Below are 23,681 nucleotides of genomic sequence, written 5' to 3' on the forward strand. Positions count from 1 at the left end.
TTTTTACGTGGTGGGATTGGGGGAATCAGTGGGTGAGGATCTGGCATGGGAGTATCTGTGTTTGCCTGCGTGTGTGTGCGCGTTACTTGTGGCTGTTAATTATCTCAGAAAGGCAAATGTTCAAGTGAAGAGAAACAGACAACGGTTCACAGTGATTATGAAGCTGTGTTTGTACCACTGCCAACTCTTAGGGAAAATTTCATATCTGTTGGTAGAGAAAAAATACTGGAAACCTACAAATGAAATCCTGAAAACTGTAAAGATGTATATCTCTTGGTAATTCAAACTAGGGACAAATATTATTTATGAAGATGAAATGTTTGTGTTTCTATGCTACAGTATTTAGTAGTAATAATTATTCACATACAGTGTTTATGTTAATCCTGACCATGCTAATTCAGAGTATGCGCTTTTATTTACCTTTGTTTTGTGAAGCCAGTTCATTAGGCAAATGATCAACGTAATTTGCTTACTGTCATTCAGAGAACTAGCAATTTTCAAACATTTTAGATGCATCTGTATACAGTGTTATTTTAATTTTATATAAAATATTCTTCTTTGCTTGGATGTTACCATATTAACTTCACACCCAATGTGTTTATACTGAAATCTTCACTTTCTAGGATAAACCATTGTCTCCCACTGACTCTCTTGGTTTTGTCGACAAAACTATTCCCCTCATCTTGGAACCTCAAAGTCTTCCTTAAGGACTCTTCTTCCTTAAAGACTCCTCTCATATCGTGCATATTTATTCTTTTGGAATAAATTCAGGAAATTCTGTCTTGCTAGTACATTTTGCAATTATCTTTTTAGCTTTATTTCTAGCACCTCCATTGCAGACCTCTCCTAATCCATTGAACTTATTTTACATCTCTCTGCCTACCATTTTTCTTCCTCCAATCCATCCTACACATCAAAGTTCCTCCACTTTTTGGTATCTGCAAACCACATAATAGACATCCAGGATATAGGCAGACCAATTACAGGTAAAGTTTTAAAATACTGTCATAATTTTTAAACAATAGTAAATAGTTTAAAAGTGATGATGATAGCTGTTTAGAATAATTAATTCATAATAATTCAGCAGTGGGAATGAAAAAAAGGAACAATTATATTAATGAGAGGGGGGAGAGTATCTTTACCCCAAAATGAGGATACAGATAACCAGCTGTAACAGATTGCATATAGAGTCTATTTCTTCATTTATTCTTTATTTCTGCTGAATTAGAAAGATCTTACTTAAAAGTCATTGTGGGAACAAGAAGGAAGGAGAGAAAATGACATCCACAGATTACAGTACCTATAGCCAAGCTGCAGCCCAGCAGGGCAGTACTTATGCTACCCAGCCCACTCAAGAATATGCACAGACCATACAGGCATATGGGCAGCAAAATTGTGGAACCTATGGACAGCCCACTGATGTCAGCTCTACCCAGCCTCAGACGACTGCAACCTATGGGCAGATTATCTGTGCAACTTCTTATGGGCAGCCTACCATTGGTTATACTACTCCAAGATTTGATCTTGGAAGCATCAGTGGAGGTGGGCGGGAAGGAGTCTGTGGTGGAATGGGTGCTAGAGAGCAAGGTGGCTTCAGTAAGCCTGGTGGACTCATGGACAAAGGACCAGATCTTGATCTAGGCCCAATTGTAGATCCAGATAAAGACTCTGACAGCATTGCAATTTATATGCAAGGCTTAAACGACAGCGTGACCCTAGGTGATCTGGCAGACTTCTTAAACAGTGTAGAGTTGTTAAGATGAAGAAGATAATCAGACAACCCATGATCCCTATCTTCTTAGACAAGGAAACAGGGAAGCCCAAAGGCAGTGCTGCAGTGCCCTATGAAGACCTGCCAACTATCAAGGCTGCCTTGGAGTGGTTTGTTGGGAAAAAGGTTTAAGGGAGCAAACTTGAGGTTCCTCTTGCTCTGAGGAAGCTTCTGGTGAATAGCATGCGGGGTGGTATGACTCCCTGTAAGGGTAGATGGATGCCACCGCCACTCCCTGGAGGTCCAGAAGGCCCCAGAGGTTGCATAGACCATGGAGGAGACAGAGATGGATTCCTCAGAAGAGGGTCCCAAGATTCCCAAGGGAATCCATCTGGAGGAGGACACATCCATCACCAAGCTAGACCCTGGCAGTGCCCCAATCTGGGGTGTGAAAACCAGAACTTCACCCAGAGAACAGAATACAATCAGTGTAAGGCCTCAAAGCCCAAAGGCTTCCTTCCACCATCCTTTCCACCCCTGGGTATTGACCTTGGCAGGGGTGGCCCCAGTGGCATGTGGGGAAGAAGAGGTGTCCACATGGACCACCGTGGTCCTGGTGGAATGTTCAGAGGTGGCCCTGGTGAAGACGGAGGTGGCTTTCATTGTGGTTGGGGCATGGACTGAGGTGGCTTTGGTGGAGGAAAATTAGGTGGCCCTAGTGACCCCCTGGACCTTTGATAGAACAGATGGGAGGCAGAAGAAGTGGATATGGAGGATGTGGAAAAATGGATAAAGGCAAGCACTGTTGAGCATGCAGAGACTGGCCCTAATAGACACAGAGACCCCCATGAAGCTGCATTGAATGCCAGAATTTTTTTTTTATTTTAAAATTTATTCTGAGGGAGAGCATGTGAGCATGAGTGAGGGAGGGGCTGAGAGAAAAGGAGTAAATCCTCACCAGGCTGGGCACTGTCAACACAAGCCCAATGCAGGGCGCCATCTCATGAACTGCAAGATCTTGCAAGATCACTGTAAGATCATGACCTGAGCCTAAATCAAGCGTCAGATGCTTAACTGACTGAGCCCTCCAGGTGCCCCTACCAGATTTAGTTTTAAACCAGAAAATGTTTTAAATTTATAAATCCATGTTCACAGTGTTGACCACAACATTATGATTATTCCTTGTCTGCACTTGAGTATTTTTCAGCATTTGTGAAGAAACCTTAGAACAAGTTAAATGTTAAAGAAAAAAAAAGTCATTGTGAAGAGCAGCAAATATTTGGTGGTCTTTTGACTGGTTCTGGTTTGTCTAATCATACAAGGATTCAGAAATTAGGGAGAGGGTTTTTGCTGAGGGACATCCAGTGCCTTATCAGGAACTGTTTAGGCTGAGGGCATGCTCTTCTGAAAAGTGGCTGGTATGTTGAATTCATCAACACAGAAGATAACCGGCCAGTGGATTTCTAATGAATTTTTGATTGGATTTGTTTGTAATAATTATTTCTTCATATTCATTTTTGGCATTCAGATGTGTTAAATATGGTCCATAACAGCACTGATTTCTTTCTTCAATAAGTTTGGAATATCTTTAAATAGTAAGATAGAAACTCTGGTCAACTAATCTATATCAAAATTCAGTCTTTTTAGAAACTTTTCCCCTCTCTTCCTAAATGTTTAAACTTAAATGCTGTCTATGAAATGATAGATTCAGGATCCTCCAGATATTGAATATACAACTGAGATATTCCACTGGAAATTAAAGAAATCTTTTTGCTGGATTTTTTTCTTCACTTACTGTTTCATTTAACGACCTTTACTCTTGACAGCCAGAGTTCTTGAGTATGAAGAAACAGAATCTTCTGTTCTCAACCCATTTTCTTGCACAGCATGCTAGAAATTCTTGCCTACAATCTGATGATATTCATAGTTTTTTAAATTTCTTTCAAGCTTTAAGTCAAGTTCAGGAGGCACACTTACCTTGACAACTGTGAACAAAGCAGCATTGGTTTGCCCCTAGGTGCAGTTTCGGTCATTCATGTGAGGATATCTTTCTTTGTTGTGCATATTGATTGCACTCAGTCAATAACAATCCCAATGCACCCTTCATGTACACCAAGACTTACAAAATTATTAGCAAATAAGAAATCTCTTCCCCTCTGGCATTCGTTTTTAGTGATAAATAATTGTCAATCATTTCTCCTTGTACACATATGATCTACTTTACATTGTGGATGTCTCTGATTTCGTACAAGTCTGAAGAGAAGTATCTGCTGATAAAAGCCTAACAGCAAATAGTAAATGTTCTTTCACATTGTACACCACTGACATTATCCATCTTCTAACAGTTTCATAAATAATTTCACAGTTAGTTTATTCTGCTTTTCTCCATAAGGTGACTGTCACTGAACTTATTTGCAACTTTGAGTGATACCTTACTGGTTTTGGTTTCTTCTCTGCCTTGAGTGGGGGAACTCGTCAATATTTTACCTAGCAGCTTTTGTTTTGACTTGTTTCGGAAAAACTTGATAGATATACCTGAATTCTGCCTTGAAAATGACAAGAAAGCTTCAGTGGCTTCATACCACTATTTGACAACCTTTTGCAACAGACAACTCACTGAGGACCAGCAATGAAAAATGGTCAGTCCACGAAGTGCAGTCTTGAGATGTTCATCATTCTACATCCTGTCTGCAGGTTTCCTTTTGCACTGCTCATGAAATTTACGCATTTGTAGAGAACTTTGTTCTGCACAGATTCACTATGTACTTACTCTATAAAAACTTCTTCACTACGTTGGCGAGTTTAGGTCATAGTATATCGTTTATAATGCTGTTTTCATATTTCACTACTTTAATGAGTCCAAATAATTAATTTTGAACCACTAGTTCATTTTGCGTATTGACACGATTAAATGCAATAAAGCAGTTATAAGAAAAAAGACGTAGTCATCAGATGTAGACACTCATAAGCAAATTATGTGAGTCATCGGAGATGAATTGCACTTTGTTTGCCAAAGGTTACCTAAGACCACCAATCTTACATATTCCATGTATGTGAGATATTTTAAAGGTAAGTGCTATGAAGAATCATGATATATTTTTATGAGAATCATAACTCATATAACTCCGTGTTAGACTATTGGCAACAACTAGTTGTTCACAAGTCCCACATAGAAAAATGATGCCTTATCCCTTGGCTCATATTATTTTATCAAATTACCATCCTTAAACCCCAAAAACCAACAACACAAAAAGACCTTTCAGTGGCTCTGATAGCCTATGTGATAAAATCAGAACTCCTTAGCCTGACACTCTGAAGGTCCCCCTAACGGGGGGCTCCCTCTCCTCTGCCCAGATTTCTGTTTTATCCCTGCAGATTCACCCAGGATGTCTGCTAAAACCCCCTTAACTTTTTGATTGTTAAAGAAGGTTCAGAATCTCTCTGAATGCCAGAACTTGTCTGCACAAATGGACCAGAAATCTCGGCTTTTATCTTTACAGTTCAGTTCAAGTTCTCACATGTGAATGGAAGTGGGGATAATGGAGGCGAGGCAAGTTTAAACCACATTTTCAAATCATGTCTCCAGTATTTGTTTTGTGAACCATTCTTTCAAACCAGTTTTTACTCATTGCTTCTCCAAGTATGCCATTTGCTTTCTTTTTATTTATTTATTTTTAATTTTTTTTAATGTTTATGTGTGTTTGAGGGAGAACAAGAGAGACAGTGCATGAGCGGGGGAGGGGCAGAGAGAGATGGAGACAGAATCTGAAGTAGGCTCCAGGCTCTGAGTTGTCAGCACAGAGCCAACGTGGGGCTCAAACTCACCAGCCATGGGATCATGACCTCAGCTGAAATCGGACACCCCACTGACTGAGCCACCCAGATGCCTCTGCCATTTGTTTTCTTATTGCAACTTATATTTATATCATTCTAATCATCACAAAAGCTTTGTCTTGTCTCCTATTGATTTTCTCACCTCCTAAGATAAAATCTTATTTATCTACCTTGTCTGAATTGTCTTCTTCTCTCTATAATTTCTGTTGAAATTACTTTCATTATAATTTTTTAGTCAGTACGTTGCTTTGAGTCAGTGGGTTGCTCTGAAAAATATGCTTAAATTGTATATAAGCCTTCAATTTGAATGGCTGTACCTTGCCCCAAACTAGATTACAAGTGCCCCGAGAGCAACTTTGCCTTACATGTCTATACATCTATTCCAGGGTTTGGGTACAGTGCGATTCACAAATACTGTATTTGAGTTAACCTGCTTCCCAAGATTGTATCACACACATAAACTAGATGTAAGAATTTAAGAAAAACATACCTCTTCAATAAAGCGTTCTAAAACTTTTCATTCAATCTTTGTAGCTTCCTCATCACCTGGTTTTATCAGCAGTATTTAAATTTATGTGTTTACTTAACAAATGCTAACATAGCATACCCAGTGTCAGTCTTCTATACACTTCACTAATGTTATCTCATTTAATTTTCAAGACACCAGCCTGCAGTAGATCCCCTACTGTTATCCCTATTTTACATAGTAGGAAGCTGATTTACTGAAAAGTAGCTTGCCTATGGTCACAGTATAAGTCAATAGTTAAGATTCAGACCTACATCCTTAACTACTGTGCTCTAGGAATTTAAGCGAGAGCTTTCTCTAAAAAATGGGCTTCTGGCTTTGTTTATGATATTCCTATAGGATGGATATTAAATCACTTAAAGAAAATAACCTGGGTGTCTGGGTGGCTCAGTCGGTTAGGTTAAGCATCCAACTTCAGCTCAGGTCATGATCTCATGGCTCAGGAGTTCTGTCCCCACGTTGGGCTCTGTGCTGACAGCTCAGAGCCTGGAAGCCTGCTTTGGATTCTGTGTCTCCTTCTCTGTCTGACCCTCCCTCACTCATGCTCTGTCTCTGTCTCCCTCCTTCAAAAATAAATAAACATTAAAAAAAAAGAACTACCTGTATTTCAGTGAAAATAAATTAAGACACATTTTAAGCTGGCATTACATCAGAGCTTAGTGGACATGAAATGACAGGAATCCAAATCCTAAGAAATAGTCTAATCCAAGTCCTATGAGACTTTCTGTCATAATGACCTTTCTGCCATGGGATATTATCCTGACAATATGCCTTAGTGTCTCAGTTGTTTAAAAGTATAATACCTTTTGAAACAATCAACTTAAAAGGGAGTTCACAGACAATGGCCTCCTAGAGTGGATGGCACCCCTAGCCTGTGTTTCACTGAAACCATTCCTGCTTAGTCATCTTCTTTAGGACCAGCTTTTCTGATTGGACATGTATTATTTGGTGCCTTTCAATCTGTGCATAAATTGGACTGAATAATGAATGAAGCAGTTCTGCCTCTTACTAATTAAATACTGGAAGTTGTTTATAAGTTCTGTTAGCTCAGTCCCTCCTTGCCTCTCACTTAAGAATTTTTCTGGGACTCTCTTTTAGTCTCTGGTGGAAGGTACCCTTTGGGTTCAGGCCGCCATTCCCATTGCCTCAAAATCAATTTTCCTTTTTGTCTCTTTCCTTTTTGAAATTTAGGGTTCTTTGGATTTTAAAATTTAGACATTTTTTCTTTTTAAAAAAAATTATTCCCTTTATGAATATGGCTCTTAATTGCTAAGATTTTCTAATAACTAAAGGAAAATGGCAATTTTGGTTTTGCAGTTTGGTTTAGAAAATGATTTCATCTGGGAATATCCACTGGGTGTATTTATACAACAGAAGTAAGTGTAGAATAGAGTAGTATTGGAAGTATTAGAATAGGGTAAAAATCAAATGTGGTTAATTTTATTACCCATAATGTACCATAATGTACCCATAGCGTTTTTTTCTAAAATTATCATAAAGATTTAGGTCTGGATTAGATAATCACTTCTAGTCAATATCCTTTGGAAGTTGGAAGCCAAAGAGACTCCATGTTTTCTCTATGATATTTCATAAATTTGGCATAATCATTAACAGTCAAATATTGATATTGACTTCCTGTTTACCTTAAAATATATTTCACAATGATTTACCTCATTCTAGATGGAACAATAAAGAATTGGTAGTCTTCTACAAAGAGTTAACATACTGAAATTTCCCTGTAATGGAGTGTGACAGTGTTGAATGTAAATAGCGATCTAGGAATGACTGAAAACAGATTATTTAATATGCATATGTATGAGGAAACAGTTCTACCTGCCAACTGCCCTGAAGAGCAGCGTAGTGATAAGTGGAGGACTGAAACAATTGCTGCACAATAATGGTTCTTATGTTTTGGAGCTGAGGGGCTAACCCAAAAGACGTTTACGTCTTTGTCTTGAAATCTGTGGAGGGAGCTATATTTTTGCAGCAAATGTGAAGAAGTGAGGAAAAAAGGTAAAATGACTTAATCTCACAGAGATTGGAAAATTCTGTAACTTGGACCTTGGTATGCTAACGGTGAAATCTTCTCCTCAGGATGCCTACATCTATAGTTGCCAATTGTGTCTTTCCAAGCAGCCCTTCTCTAGAGTCAGGATGTTCTACTAGGGCTCTCTTCCTTGTTGAGTGACTAATATAATAATATAGCTGAGGATGGAAGTCAGTCGCTAGAATCTCCATTTCCCCTTCCCGCCTTAGGTAAATCCCAAGTGCTCTCATGTTGACTGTAAGATGCTCCCTGTAGCTGAGCTCTGTCGTTCTTATTTTCAGGTTCAAAATCTCCTGTAATATTTGATAGATAGATACAATTCTTTTTAAAACTCTGTCTTAAAACCCTTCATTTTGAGGGCACTACATTATATTGCTCCTTTCCTATTTCTCTGTCTGATCCTTCTTGAGTTTTTTACTGGTCCTTTTTCTTCTGTTTCTAAATATGGATGGTAGACCCTCAGCCCTTTGCTCTCTTTCTTTATATAATAGTTCTCAATCTGGGCATTGGGCAAGATGGGGGTGAGTGTGCAGAGAAGAGTATAGAGTATAGTGAATAGTTTTTTTCAGACCAGCACACGTCCAAACACCTGTCTCCCACACTAAGAGATTAATGGAGACAGGAGCAAGGACTGATATCTTTTCAGATTCTCTCATAGGTATGCCAGCCATATTGAGGGACACTATGAAAAAATTTTTGAGTATTATCTTATTCATTTCCAGGTCTTCAGCTCTTGCTCCAGTGAAATGACTTCTCTATACCAAGTTTTCCATCTGCTAAACTTTTCCACATGGTTATTTCACTTATCTCACTGAACTACTTTCTTTTTCTGTTTTTCTCTTTTTGTTACTGGAGTTACCAGCATTCTCCTGGGCATGTGGGCTTAGAGGCAGAGTCATCTCTGAGTTCTCTCTTCTGTCTTCCATCAGCCCTCCTATCTTCTGTCAATTATTGAATCTTGCTGAAATTTCCTTTCCCTTTCTCCATTATCTACCCTTCTTTTCCATAGTTACCAATACCTTCTTTGTTGAGGCACTCTTTTTTTTTTTTAAAAATACCATGACCACCTCCAGTTTGGACTTCCTGTCTCAACATTTTTTTTTTACCTCCAATCCATCCTGTGACTCTCTCCAGATTAGTATTCTGTCCCAGCCTTTTGAAAGTTGGAATAAAAATAGCATGGTCACTGCTGTCATGAAGCTCACAGCCCTGTGAGGGATTCAGATATTAATCAATTAATCTCCTAATTTAATGTAATTTTAAATAAGAGCTTACAAAAAAAAAAAAAAAGGAACATGGTGCTATTTGAGCCCAGATAAAGGAATATTATCCAGTTAGCAAATCTGTTTGTGCCAGGGATAGGGTTGATATTTAAATAATGTATGGGAGTCATTTAATGAATGTGAGATGATGGGTAAGGAAGGGTCTTTCATGAAAATGGAACAGCATGTATAAATATCCCATTATGTGTGGAGGCATAGAGGTTTTGAGTAAAGAAAGCTGTGGTCACAGCTTAAAAAGGTGGTAGGAGGGGCGCCTGGGTGGCTCAGTCGGTTAAGCGTCCGACTTCAGCTCGGGTCACCATCTCACGGTCTGTGAGTTCGAGCCCCGCGTCGGGCTCTGGGCTGATGATGGCCCAGAGCCTGGAGCCTGCTTCCGATTCTGTGTCTCCCTCTCTCTCTGACCCTCCCCCGTTCATGCTCTGCCTCTCTCTGTCTCAAAAGTAAATAAACGTTAAAAAAAATTAAAAAAAAAGGCGGTAGGAGAAGGGAATTCAGTGAATTGTTGTCATAAGAGCTAGCAGGGTCCTGTGGCACATTTTAAGCTCTGATTAGGATTCTGTCTATATCTTTAAAGCTGTGGAATCTCACTGAAGAGTCTCAAGTAAGTTAGTAACATGATAAGATTTTAAAAGATCATTCTAGATTAAAAGCACAGCATAGGGGATATAGTCAATGGTATTGTAATAGCGTTGGATGGTGATAAGATAATTGCTTCATTTGTGGTAGGCATGGCATAACCTATAGACTTGTCAAGTCACTTTGTTACAACAAAATGTAACATTGTGCGCCAACTATACTTCCATTAAAAACAGAAAGGAAGGAAAATCTCTTTCCAGCTGCAATGGAGGGTACAGTTGGGAGAAAAGTAAGTCATGGGGAGACCATCTGAAGGATATTGTGAAGAGAAATTCTGACAGCTCATATGAGGTGATGGAAACAGAGATGGAGATTGAAGAAAACGGACCAGAAACCCAAAGTGGAGTAGGAACCCGAAGTAGAGATACGGGGAGAATATCACCCATAGCTTTAGAACAAGATGGGCTGAAAGCATGTTTTCATGCATCTAGAGAATTGGGAGGGACTTGAAATATCTGGAGCAAAGTTTGTTCGTTGGGAGTGGTGGCGTTGGAGAGGCAGGTAGAGACCAGATTATGAAAATCCTTTTGTGTGATGCTGAGGGCAAAGAAGAATATCTGAAGGACTTTGAGTTGGGCATCACAATCAGAAAGGGAGTCTAAAGAAGGTTTCCTGGAAGTATGGAGGATGGCCTTTGTGGAAGGAGGCATGAGACAGGAAGAAGTAATGGGAGTATAAATTAAGGTCACGGCTTTGGAAATGAATAGGAGGGATTATATCCAATAAATATGAAAGAAATGGAATCATTAGTATTTGGTCACTGATTGCATGTAGAGAGTGAGAAACAAGGTTGCCCAGGATGAATCTGTAGTTTCTGATTGAGATGGGCAGGTGGATAATAGTGTCACCCACTTTGATGGGCACCACATTAGTAGGAGATTGGGAAGAAAGTGCAGAGTTTAGATTTGTTTAAACTTCATTTCTCACTACCTCCTCATCTCTGTAACTTTTTCTGTTTCTCCACTTGGCATCCATGGCCTATTGTTTTTCTTAGTTGTTTGGTTGGCTTTACTATGAACAAAAGTACCTAACTGTTCATCTCTTGTTCCATGCCTCCTATGAAATTAATTGAGAAACTGATATTTTTCATGTACATCTTTTAATTATCTTTCATTTCGCTCCAAGAGGCTGTTGAGCATGGATGCCTAGTAAGAAATTGTTAATAACAAACATGATTATTTGGGGCATGGCAATATGGAAATTTATTCCTGCCAAATAATCAATGCCAGTTTGAACCTGGCAGGAGTTTTGAAAGACTGAAGAAGGGAGTCTTTTGCATCTGCTGGGAGAGGGCTATGCCTTTCTCTTTGTTACAGAGTCACTCAGTTGAGATTGGCACATGGTATTTTAATCAATTTATGTAAATAATATCATGCAGTTTTAAGCCTAAAATGGACATCAGGGGTTACCTAATCCCTTGGATGAAATCCTCAGAATATTTCAGGATGTTATTACATACATTATATCCTTGGAATATTCTCAAAGCATTGAATCAGTGGTTGAAACACCAATAGAGATCTGTAGTCGCATTTCCTGCATATTCATTGTTCAGTCATCTGTGAAAAACTTTTAAAGTGTTTAACTGCAGACTTCAGCTGCAGAGTACTTAACTAGTATCATGTATAGTCCCTGGAGTTAAACTCCTTGTCTCAACCCAGATCTATTAATTTGTAGAATCTGTGTTATGGACAAGTCATTTTAACCAGTCTGAGTCTTAATTTCATCATATATGTCAGGTCAGGTTCTCTTGATATTTAATTAAATGTTAGCAATCTGAATAAATTCTACTGTTTTGAATAACTAATGTATACAATAGACATTTGTGGAGCACTTTCTATATGCTGAGTTCTGGACCACGTTAGTGAAGGTAATACATAATTCTTTTCCAAAGAGAATTCTTGAACTGATGAGGGAAATAGACAAGAGAGCAGGCAATGATAAAGCAGTGTGAGACATCCAAGTATCTACACAAAGTTCTAATGGAGCAGACCATGCAAGACGAGTGATCTCGATTTAGAATTCAATATTGAAGTGACATAGTTCATGCAGACAAGAAGAGAGTTTTTTTGTTTGTTCTTGAGAGAGAGGCAGGAGTGGGGGGAGGGGGGAGAGAAAGAAGCAAGGCGTATCCAAAGTAGGGCTCAAGCTCACCTGATCCAGGGTTCGAGCTCACGAACCACAAGATCATGACCTGAGCCAAAGTCAGATACTTAACCGACAGAGCCACGCAGGCACCCTGAAAATAAGAGTGATTTTAGAAGACCAAAGTGGAGAGAGAGAAAGATAAGATAAAGTAAGTGTAAGTTGGTTGACTTAGTTTCTGAGTAGTGTGAAAGGCTGGAAAAGTGGGCAGAGGACATATCATAAAAAGAGTCTTACATCCAAAATGAAGGAGTCTCTGACAGATAGCATTAAATCCTTGTCTGAAATCTTACAAATAACCAAAGAGGCATAGGGGATATACCCTTCAATCTCAAAACAATAAGCTTTTATTCTCTAACAGAAAAACTTTTACTTGGAAAAAATATGATAAAATATAGAATAGAAATTCTGAAAGATACAAGTTCTTCTTGAATTATGAGCAATGTGAAAATAATAAAATTACTGTCATGATAATAACTTTACAAAAGAGAGGGGAAGACTCTGTTGTACCTTTGAGCTCTCCATCATGGAAAATAACTCCATTTATGCCGGACTCTCCATCCTAATAATTGTAGTTTCTTCCTCAAGCTATACTGGATAAAATACTCTTGGAGTTCTGAAATGCAAGAAAATACCCTTCAAAACGGTGGTGCTAAGAAATTTGGAACTCGTCCTGGAACCTGAGGTGTAGTAGAGCGGTTATCAGCCCCATTTCCGAAGTTCCTATGTTGGGACACCCAAAGGAATATTGGCTCTGCTCACTGGCCTTTCAGTAGTAGGCACACTGCCCCTCTGTACTTTTGGTCAAAAGGCATGAGAGGGATTTTTGGCATCTTGCATTGTAAGCACATACTATATTCATTTGGAGAATTTTGAATTTTTGTGGCTCATAGTAACTGCTCAGCAGTGAAATTAGCTGTTAAAAAGCATATACACTGGGGGTCAGTTTGGGGAAGAAAAGATTTCTTACCTTGATCTCTAAGACTGTTCCTTCCATGGAGGTTTGCCCACCCCAGACTCTACAATAAGATGAAATGAGTCTTTTTTTTTTAAATCTAAGAAATGATATCGAGTGCTATAGAGAAAAGTATGAAATGATTATTAATATTCAAGTGCCAGAGAGTGTTTATAAAGGAGAATTGTGAGGTTTGTGATCCTTCTTTAGACAACAAAAAAATGTAAATAATTACTTGAAGGCATGATTAGAAGAAGAGGAGAAAAGGAGAGAAATAGAGGTTAATAGATGGGGAAGCCCTCAGGAATTGCAGTTCTATTTTTGGTTTTCTTTTATACGTCTTGCACTTTGCCCTAAAGTAAAGGAGTTACAAAATTTCAGGCTAGATTTTCTACCCATAATGGGCAAGCATGTATAGAAAGAGGCAAAAAGTTGTCTCAGGTGAGTAAACATGGTACATCCGAAGAGTAATAATGCACAGCTCTAGGGAATGCGTTTCATGGCCATTAAAAGAAAGGCGTGATTTAATATAAGTTGTGATTATTTATTACTAAGAGGTACAGAAATAGATAAATAGAAATTACTTTTTCCATGCCTTCTTCTAGTCTCAAATGGCTTAAAAAATTTGTTTTACATACTCAGAATAGAATTTATAAAGGCATTTGGGAGTATCTCATACCTCCAAGGAAAACTATAATGATAGTTAGTAGTTCCAAATATTTCATAATATCTAGTTGGTTCTGCATGTACTTATACTAAATGAAAAAAAAATCCAATTCATTGGTTGTCTTAGAAAACTTTTGCTTTCTGCATAGACTGGAGTTTCAAATGTGTTTTAATGATTGCAGCATTCATATTGCTCATCATTGGGGCTGTAGTTATATTGCATTTCTTTGCGGAGTTATTAGTGATGTATCCTCAATCTGCATTATGACACTTGGCAAAACACTGCTTCCTGATTTCAACCTTTCAGTGTAACCTTCAGGGGAAATGGCTCCATAATACCATTGCATCAACTTTTTTAGTAAATTATATTATCAGATCTCCATTTATAACTTCTCCTCTAAGTAATCTATCTTAGTCCTTATTTGACAGCTTGGTTTCACTTCTATGAAATTTTCTATAGCAATTATTGCCCTTTCGCATCTCAAAGGACAACAGTGTCAATAAGGTTGATGGTTTCTGTGAAGTTCATTTAACCCCTCCTGAGTGGATTCCGTGGAAATCAGAAGGAATTTTCCTTTAGTGGATTTCTCCTATGAGGGCATGAGGAATGTGACTGCCTATAGCACATCAGCAAGAGATCATTGGCTTGTGAGCAGTGCAAAAGGTAGGCAGGCGGGAGGGGAGAGGAGCTGATGGAAGCATTGGTACATGCTGAGTATCAATTATACCATGTTCCCTACTAGGGACTTCCACCCATGGCCTCCTGTAAATTTTGAAATGATTCTGAAATCTGAGTATTAATCAGAGGCCCAAGCTTTCACATAACTTGCCCAAGACATACAGTTGGTAAATGATGAAATTGGCATTTGACACAAGTATGACCAGCTCTTAAACTTCACACATTTTCCACAAAGTGATTGGAAACAATGGAGCATGGAATATTTCTTAGTTACAGAGATCCAAGTATCAACTGCTCTCAGTTTTTTGATCAAACAGGTTAAAGGTTAAAGTCAAAACAACAGCGTGGGGAATGGATGTGGTATTTTTGTACAAACTATCTGGCTAGTGATACTGTTTTGCATACACACCACAGGCAGTGGCTGAAGTAAGGCACACGCACAGATCAAAACTCGATGTCAATGCCACTGTGGGATACAAGTGCCATCTCTGATTTCTGTGTGTCTCTGGTACTCTGGGTCTAAATCTGAGATAGCCCTAATAATCAGTTCAGTCTGAGGTATTCTCTGAATTAGAAGAACCAGACATAAATTGGTTGACTTTTAAGTTCAGAAAGACAAAAGTCATAAATGGAACAATTCTAGTAAAGTACTGTACTCTGATTCTTTACTATAATAATTGGTAAATACTGTGAAATAAATCAGACAATTAAAATGTATTTGTGTAAAATTTTGCTATTATATAATTTGCCTGTAAGGCAAGAGTTGACTTATCCCCCAACATTAGCATTTTAAACAATTTCTTCTATATCCTTCTTGGGTGAGTAGTAGTAATACACACACACACAAAAAAAATATGGAAAGGTAGAGCTGCATCCCTGGATCTTCTTCACACTCATTTTAAGAATAAGAAACTCAGGTATCTAAAAATAAAGTAATTTATTCATCATCACTTTGAAGTTTGTAGCAAAAAAAATACATATTCACAGCAAAGACAAAAATTCAGATCTCTGACTTTAAGCTCAGTACTTTTCCCCCCATACTGCACTGCTTTATAGTACACTAACTATAATACCTTGTACTGCTATTTTGGAATCACCCACATCCTTTTATCCAGACGTTTCTGTCTTACCTTTCCTTATAATACAAATGTAAAAATTTTACTTGCATTTCTAGGCACAAATGATATTATCTGCCATATCTAGTTCAGTGCTTTGCACAGAGAGGGTGTGCCACAGACACTTGGGTGAATGACTGTAATTGGAAATTGGTTGACACTTTCATTTTCCAGAATGTGACCCTACCTGAAGAGAGATTAGCTCCATGAGGGCTAATGTATTTGAACAGGGCAAACATAGTGTCTTGCTCTCCCATAGTGTCTTTCTTTTAATGGAAAGTACTTGACTCACAATTTCTACTGAAGGCTCTTCTCCTGTGGTTGTCCCTATTAGTGAATGAGCCAAGGTCACTGACCCAAGACCTAACTGATCAAATCTGTAGATTGGCCCAAACTCTAAAAGGTAGCGTACCATGAAAATTTTTATACAGAAAGGAATGATGAATAACTACGCCTACTTTTCTCTCACTATGGTGCTATTAAGACATAGAAAGCAAGCAAGAAATCTGAATCCATGGGGTAGCAGGGGTCATGAGAAGTCATACACAAGTCAGAATGATGAGGAAACAGAAGCTATGAGGTAGGGAAGATAATGCACACACGGTAAAGGGGGTTGTATCCATTAGATACAGCAGCTGTGGTGAGACTGAGACCCACTAAAATGTTGCAGGTAACAAAAGTGGAAAATTATGAGTGTGATTCTGAGAAAATGCTAGTTGGCCTGTATACTTGAGGGCCTTAGATCCTTGGTCCTTCTGGTCCTACTTCTCAAGAAATCTTCCCTTGTACTCTGACACTTGCTGTGAAGTTCCTGAGTTTCAGTGAGATTCCTAATCTTCATTGTCACTGTCTTTAGAGTAACTTGTCCCTTTCCTTTTTTAAAATTTTTTTTTTTTTCAACGTTTATTTATTTTTGGGACAGAGAGAGACAGAGCATGAACGGGGAAGGGGCAGAGAGAGAGGGAGACACAGAATCAGAAACAGGCTCCAGGCTCTGAGCCATCAGCCCAGAGCCTGACGCGGGGCTCGAACTCACGGACCGCGAGATCGTGACCTGGCTGAAGTCGGACGCTTAACCGACTGCGCCACCCAGGCGCCCCATCCCTTTCCTTTTTTGAAGATGACTGCATGAGTTCCTGTAACTTAAAATACAAAGAACCTAAATAATACAATTGAACATACAGGACCAACCCTAGATTTTAGGCTTCTAACAGGGATATCATATCCAAATTCTTACTGTTTTCTTTTTTTTTTAAATGTTTATTTATTTTGAGAGAGAGCAAGCATGAGCGGGGAGGGACAGAGAGAGAGAGAGAGAGAGAGAGAGAGAGAGAGAGAGAGAGAGAATCCCAAGAAGGCTCTGTACTGTCAGCACAGAGCCCAATATAGGGCTTGATTTCACACATGATGACATCATGACCTGAGCCAAAATCAAGAGCTCAGCCCAACCAACCAACTGAGCCGCCTAGGCACCCTTGCTTGCTGTTTTCTGTGTGTTGGTTATACTTGCCATGATCCTGAGTAGCTCACCTTTTCTTTAGGTCCAGTCCAATTTTCATCATCTTTCACACAGAGTAAGGCAACTATGATAGAGATGTTCTCTAGAGTAATCTCCAGGTACCTTTCCAAAACTGTTATGCCTCAAGCACTTCTTTTAAACTTTAAGCATCTGCCTTGCATATGGTCCTCTCGGGCCACTCTTGGCAAAATATTTGGAAGGAGATCTGGAACTTGGTTATTTTTAAATGAAAAAAAGGAATAATTTGTGCATTAGGCAGGAACAGTAATCTAATATATGTATGCCATTGAAAACTCCTATGCCCTGCTCTTCCTTCATGGCCACTTGTGGCCCCTTTCTTTTTGATATATTACCTTTGGCAATCCTGTTGTTCCAGGACATGCCAATGAAGTTGGCTGAGTCTGAACCATTTTGGAAGATTGGCTTTTGGCTGGAATTCCTCTTGCCTGTTGATAAATGCAGTGGCCATTCTGGACTGTATGAGTATGTGAATTCTTTGTATCTCAAAGGTATTATGTCTAGTAAGCAACCTCTCATAAATTTTATCTGTACAGTTATTGTATGAATCCATTACAAATATAGTCACATTACTGCTGTTTCAGGCTTTGATTTGTTATCCATTCTAATGTTGCCTAGCAACAAGGGAATGCCCCAATTTGTAGCTCCAAGGAGTTCATGGTACTAAATACACATCTCATTTATTTTCATTGAGCCAGCCCTATGTAGCATTTTGAAGTCAGATGTTAAAAAGTGTTGTTTTACAGATGGGGAAATGGAGAGCTGGTAACTGGCTTTTACTAATAAAGCAAGAGACTGATACACATTAGTAGAAACTTCATGTTTAGATTCCTAATCTAAATTGTGTTGTTCCAACAAACTATGTTGCATTTAAGTTTATTTGAATTGTAAGTGAAATAACCATCCTCGGTTGCCATTTATCAAATAGTTATTACGTACCAGACCATAAGCTATACATTTCAAGTTATTAAATTATGATATGAACAGAGAATCTTGATATGGCAGGTAGAAATGACCAGTCAAGATAGGTCTGAAAGATACTAATTTATAATTTATTTTGATGTATATGCAAGTAGGATTACTGTACCACGAGCTCTCGTAGATATGAGCAGTGTATTACTGGTTGTCAGTATAGGTGCACTACAGTGGCAGGAGGTAATTGGACAAGAAAAATATGTAGACTAAGAATAATACATTTTCTTTTTTTGGGGGGGGGGCGTCATTTTTAGCATAGACAAAACATGTATCTTCCAAAAAGAACATTTTGTGGTAGGCACCTTCCTTCTGGTAAGCCACGTGACATCTAGTGGTATCATTTCCTTCCTTCGTGGCCACTCTAGCTCTGATCCTAGATTGGACAATGCTTAAATATCAGCATGAAGTGAAAAGGGTTCTTGTTAAAACGTCCTTGGGATTGCTATGTATTTAAGTCCTTGTAGATGACGGTCGTGCATGGTTGCCAAGTCACTGAAGACACACTGTTAGTATGGTGACCATGGGCACAGATGGAGCTGCAGGACAGAATTCCTTCTTATCCCTTCCATGCGCAGAGTATGAAGCTAATTTAAACTGAGAAGGGTGAATTCTAACCAAGGAAGAATTGGTAGTCTTAGATTGTTGCTTTTTGAAGTCATCCTTTGATTGATGGTTTACAAGTCAGTTAGAAATGTTAACAGCCTCCCACCCTCTCCCCAGTTACCTTCACTGTTACCTGCTGTTTCAGAAAGAAAATACATACTTCAGTAGTTCTAATTGTAAAAAAAAAAAATTAAATTGCCAATTCCTTTTAATTTCATCCTGAATGTTATGTTTCACTATTTTATGTAACCATAGAATAATATTCTCTCTTCTCTCTGATGATGTGTCCTCTGTTGCATAATTGGGAGAAACCCCTATAACACCCTATATGAGAGTGGATCCTAGAGCATTTACACTTTTTGTCCTAAGAAGTTATTTTCTACACTGGATAACCACTTTTAAACTATTGAGCAAACAGACTCCCTTCCCTGTTTTCATAGCTGTGGTTTCTCAGGAATGAGTTTGCTTTCATTCTACTATTACCATAATCATAATCATTTCAGTGACCAGTAGTGAGCATCTTCTATGTCCAAGCACTGCTTCAGCCTCTTGACAATTATTGTGCTACTCTTGACACCAGTCTTTAATGTTCGTGCTAGAATATAGCACTTAGAGATGAGGGAAGCAAGGCTCCAGGTCACATTCTGGTGGAACTCAGATTTGACATCACTGCTGTCTGGTTTGAAAGCCCATGCTCTTTCGTGGACCATATCCTGTGAATCTGTATCAAGTTTTCCCTTGTCCTTGGATAGAAGGCCATCTATTTTTCAAATTAAGCTTCTTCTTTATTTATTTTAGATGGTATTTATTAGGAGCACATGACGGAAAACTTCTCTGTGTCTCTGCACTGCAATAACATGCTTTTTATCAAAGGAAAAAAAAGAACATGGCATCAACTTTTTCCTCCCCCTTGTAGACCCTCGTCAGGAAAGAGAAGGTAGAACACCACAAGTTTATAACACACTGCAGTTTATCCAAGGGCTTCTAAATGTCCAAAGAGGGCAACAGAGAGATGATTTCCTTCAAAAAGAAAATGAGAAGAATTCACGTTTTTATCTGATTATATTGGGTTACTGAAAGGAAAAGTGTCCTCCAAATGGAGAGTGTTCAGACCAAATGACACATTGTACTACCTAAATGACATTTAAGAACAGAAGTATCTGATACTCAACTTGACGATGCTTGCACTGCCATGATGTCACCTCTGTTTGCATGATCCTGAACTCTAACCATGTGTATCAGTCATAACCTTGATATGAGAGAGAATGGAGGGGAACTTACAAAAGCGGCTTCTGATGGTAAAACTAGGAGGCAAATGCAGGCAAGGCAAACTGTGGGAAGAGGAGAGCTAGAGTTGAAAGGATGGAATTTTCTATGAGAAATACAAAGATTTTTGATACCTGACTCCTACTTACATTAATTAGAGCAAAGAGATATATCTTTTCAGAAAAACATGCTAATCATATGTCACTCACTTTAGTTCCGCATTTGAACACAGTGTTGCCATGAAATCACCTATACTTTCACTGATTGTAGAAATGAACAAAATAAATTGTATAAAATAGTACATTTATCATAATTATTAGCAGGTACAATTATCACCTTCATTATGGAATAGGATTACAGCTGAATGTACAAGTTGACAAATGTGAAATAGTTTTTCTAAGAATAAATGAGTATTGGAGCATTTAAAAGTCTCCAAAACCTCAGAGAAGCCTAAGTGGGATATCTTCAAAAATAATTGTAATAGCAACTTATCATCATATTACTTTGAAATATATGCAATTAACAAAGCAGTTGGTCATCCCATAAATATTTATTAAAGTTCACACTTCTAGCTGTGATATGAGATATAGGAAGATTGTAAGATTTAGAATCATCCCTAATGGAACTTACATTCCAGCACATGGAACAAAAGCAACATGCAGGAACTAAGTTTGAACTGAATTAAGCATGTGGTATTCACTCAAGTAGAGGGTGATCAGTGGGAACTCCATGGAGGAAGGCAGCACTTGAATGTACTCATAAAGGGCTCGAACAGGTAGAAAAGGGAGCCTCTCAGTTCATATCGTGTAAGCAAAGTCACATTAGTGGTATTTTATATGATGTGCTTGAGGAGCAGGGGAGAATAAGGCTGACAGGTAGGAGAATGTATATGGAAGAGTGAAAAACAGAGTAGAGTGAAGCTGGTTCATAGAAGGAATTGAAGTCTAAGGTGTAGGGTTTATATGATTTATGAGAAAGATAACTGGCATGATATTTTAGGGGGTTAGGAAATTAAATGATGCAAGATTGCATAAGTGAAAAGCTAGAGACAGAGTAAAGCTGGGAGGCAAGATCACAAGACAATAGGCATCATTTATAGCTAATTTAAGAATATCCCTGATGCAAGCATGGGCTCCAGGGAGCTTCATTTGTGATCCTGGGCTCTGTTGATTTCATTCTTGGATTCTACTTTGGGCCTTTGGACTAAAGACTTTGCAACAAAATCACCCATACTTTTACTGTTCTAGTAATGAACAGGATACCTGCTCTATTGCTTCTTTTAAATGGTGATAAACTTGGGGCAACTGGGTGGCTCAGTAGGTTAAGCATCTGACTTCAACTCAGGTCCTGATATCCTGGTTGATGAATTCAAGCCCCATGTTGGGCCCTGTGCTGACAGCTCAGAACCTGGAGCCTGCTTCAGAGTCTGTGTCTCCCTCTGTCTCTACCCCTACCCTTCTCGTACTCTGTCTCTTTGTCTGTCTCTCTCTCAAAACTAAATACACATTAAAAATTAAAAAAATAATAATAATAAAATAAAGGTAATAAACACAATTTGCCCACCCATACTATACTACACTGCTTCTGATAGTCCAGCCTGATGATATGGAGACCAAATAACCCATGATTAACATTGGTTCCGTTAAAACTGATTAGTTGGTTCCAATAAAACAAGAAGTGATTGTGACTTAATCCAAATAGAGTTAAAGTTCAAACCTAGCATGAGGAAATTAGAGAAATGAAAACAGAATTTCTGATTCAGTAGATTTTAAAGCTCCGTCTTTGCAACATTAGAAGTAGTTATATGATGGCTCAATTTTGGCAAGGGCTAGTTGCCTTAAAGAAAGGATATGTGGTGTTATTTAGAGAAGCTTTCAGAAATACAGAAAAGAAGGTATAAGGATAGTTCCAGTACATTTTACACAAAAGACATTGACACTGCAAAAAAAAAAAAAAAAAAAAAAAAAAAGAATGTTGACAGTGTGAATTTATAGTAAGTTGTCTGTGGAGTATTCTTATTTTTCACAAGAGTGTTTCAGACTGGGAGAGGGAAGTAGTCCATTAAGAATTAGTCAATAGGAAGACACGGGGACATGGATGTCAAGGACAAAGTTAGGCATGAATTTAAGTTAGGTGTTTGCATAGGTAAGTGTGGCTTCATTAGAAGATTCCATTAGGTTCACCTATGAGAAGGGCGGTTGATAATATCTTGTATTTCCCTTCTGTGATTTCACAAAGAACCCTAACTTTTCAGTTGAGGACTTGGGTAGTCTAAAAATCCTTTTGGATGAAAAAATGTGTACAACTTTGACTCAACTTCATTTAGTGGTGGGAAGAACTCTGCGCTAGAATATAAATTAAGATACTTGGCTTTAGTTTAAAATATGATGTAATCACTAGCTTTTAAATAATACTTTACCATTAAGATATTTCTTCTAACAATGCAGAGATGCAGTGCTTCATGTATTGAATTTCTAAAGCTGAACAGTTTCTGAACACCTAAGAGACATGTTATCTAATAACACCTTTGTTTTTATAAGTCTTATTTCTGAGTTATGTTATACTACCAGAGAACAATGTACTAGGACTATTTGACTTTATATCTCCATAGAAATTCCTTTCCAGAGTTACAGTTTGATGTTTTGTCCTCAGATTTTTTATGGAGATCAATTTAAGAAGTAGCACAGGAGGAATCTATTTTTTTTACAGAGCTGCAGTTGAAGACTTTGTGTGATGCAGTGTCCTTTACAGAACAAATTACATGATGAAGTTCTCCTAGGACTTAATGTCCAGAAATGAAATGTTCTTAGAGGTGATTTTATGAACTATCTTTAATAATCTGTAAATAGTTCATAACCTTTCCCATTTTTCCTTGGCTATCAGGGAGCTCACAGCTAAATTTGATTCACAATTAGAAAAAAAATTGGAGTAACTACCCTACCCATTAGTTCTGGTACAATTATTTTTTTTTCTTTCAGAATAGTTTCTATTTATTATTCTATTTTCTTAATTATCCTGTTATTTATATTTTAACATGAAAGTCCGCATCACATCCTTATTGGAAGAGCAGTAGACTATTTTTGTGAGAAGCTAGCCTATAATCTAGAAAAGTAAACTACACATTTGTTCCTCAAAACCTACCCCATAACCAGCCTGCCACTATTCTTCCCTCTGAGTAGATCATAGGATTTAAAAGGGTCCTTTATAAAATTGAAGAAGACACAAAAAAATGGAAAAAGATTCTATGCTCCTGGATAGGAAGAACAAATATTGTTAAAATGTCAATACTATCTAAAACAATCTACATATTCAATGCAATACCTATCAAAATAACATGGGCATTCTTCACAAAGCTGAACAATGAATCCGAAAATTTGTATGGAACCAGAAATGATATTGAATAGTCAAAGCAATCTTGAAAAAGAAAACTGAAGCAGGAGGCATCACAATCCTGGACTTCAAGCGGTATTACAAAACTGTAATCATCAAGACAGTGTGGTACGGGCACAAAAACAGACACTTAATGGAACAGAATAGAGAACCAGAAATGGACCCACAAATGTATGGCCAACTAATCTTGGACCAAGCAGGAAAGAATATCCAATGGAATAAAGACAGTCTCTTCAGCAAGTGGTGCTGGGAAAACTGGACAGTGACATGCAGAAGAATGAACCTGGACCACTTTCTTACCCCATACACAAAAATA

The 23,681-nt window shown here is 38.2% G+C and overlaps 1 protein-coding gene and 1 pseudogene across 2 annotated transcripts in view; both read left to right on the plus strand.

Moving 5' to 3' along the window:
- The window catches only part of NRG1 (neuregulin 1), a 1,114,285-nt gene that overhangs the window by 367,971 nt on the left and 722,633 nt on the right, over window positions 1-23,681 (plus strand). The gene's annotated exons all lie outside the window — the stretch shown is intronic.
- Window positions 1,456-2,520, plus strand: LOC125163731 (RNA-binding protein EWS-like; annotated as a pseudogene).

This window comes from Prionailurus viverrinus, chromosome B1, assembly GCF_022837055.1.
Source record: "Prionailurus viverrinus isolate Anna chromosome B1, UM_Priviv_1.0, whole genome shotgun sequence".
NCBI classification, from domain to species: Eukaryota; Metazoa; Chordata; class Mammalia; order Carnivora; family Felidae; genus Prionailurus; species Prionailurus viverrinus.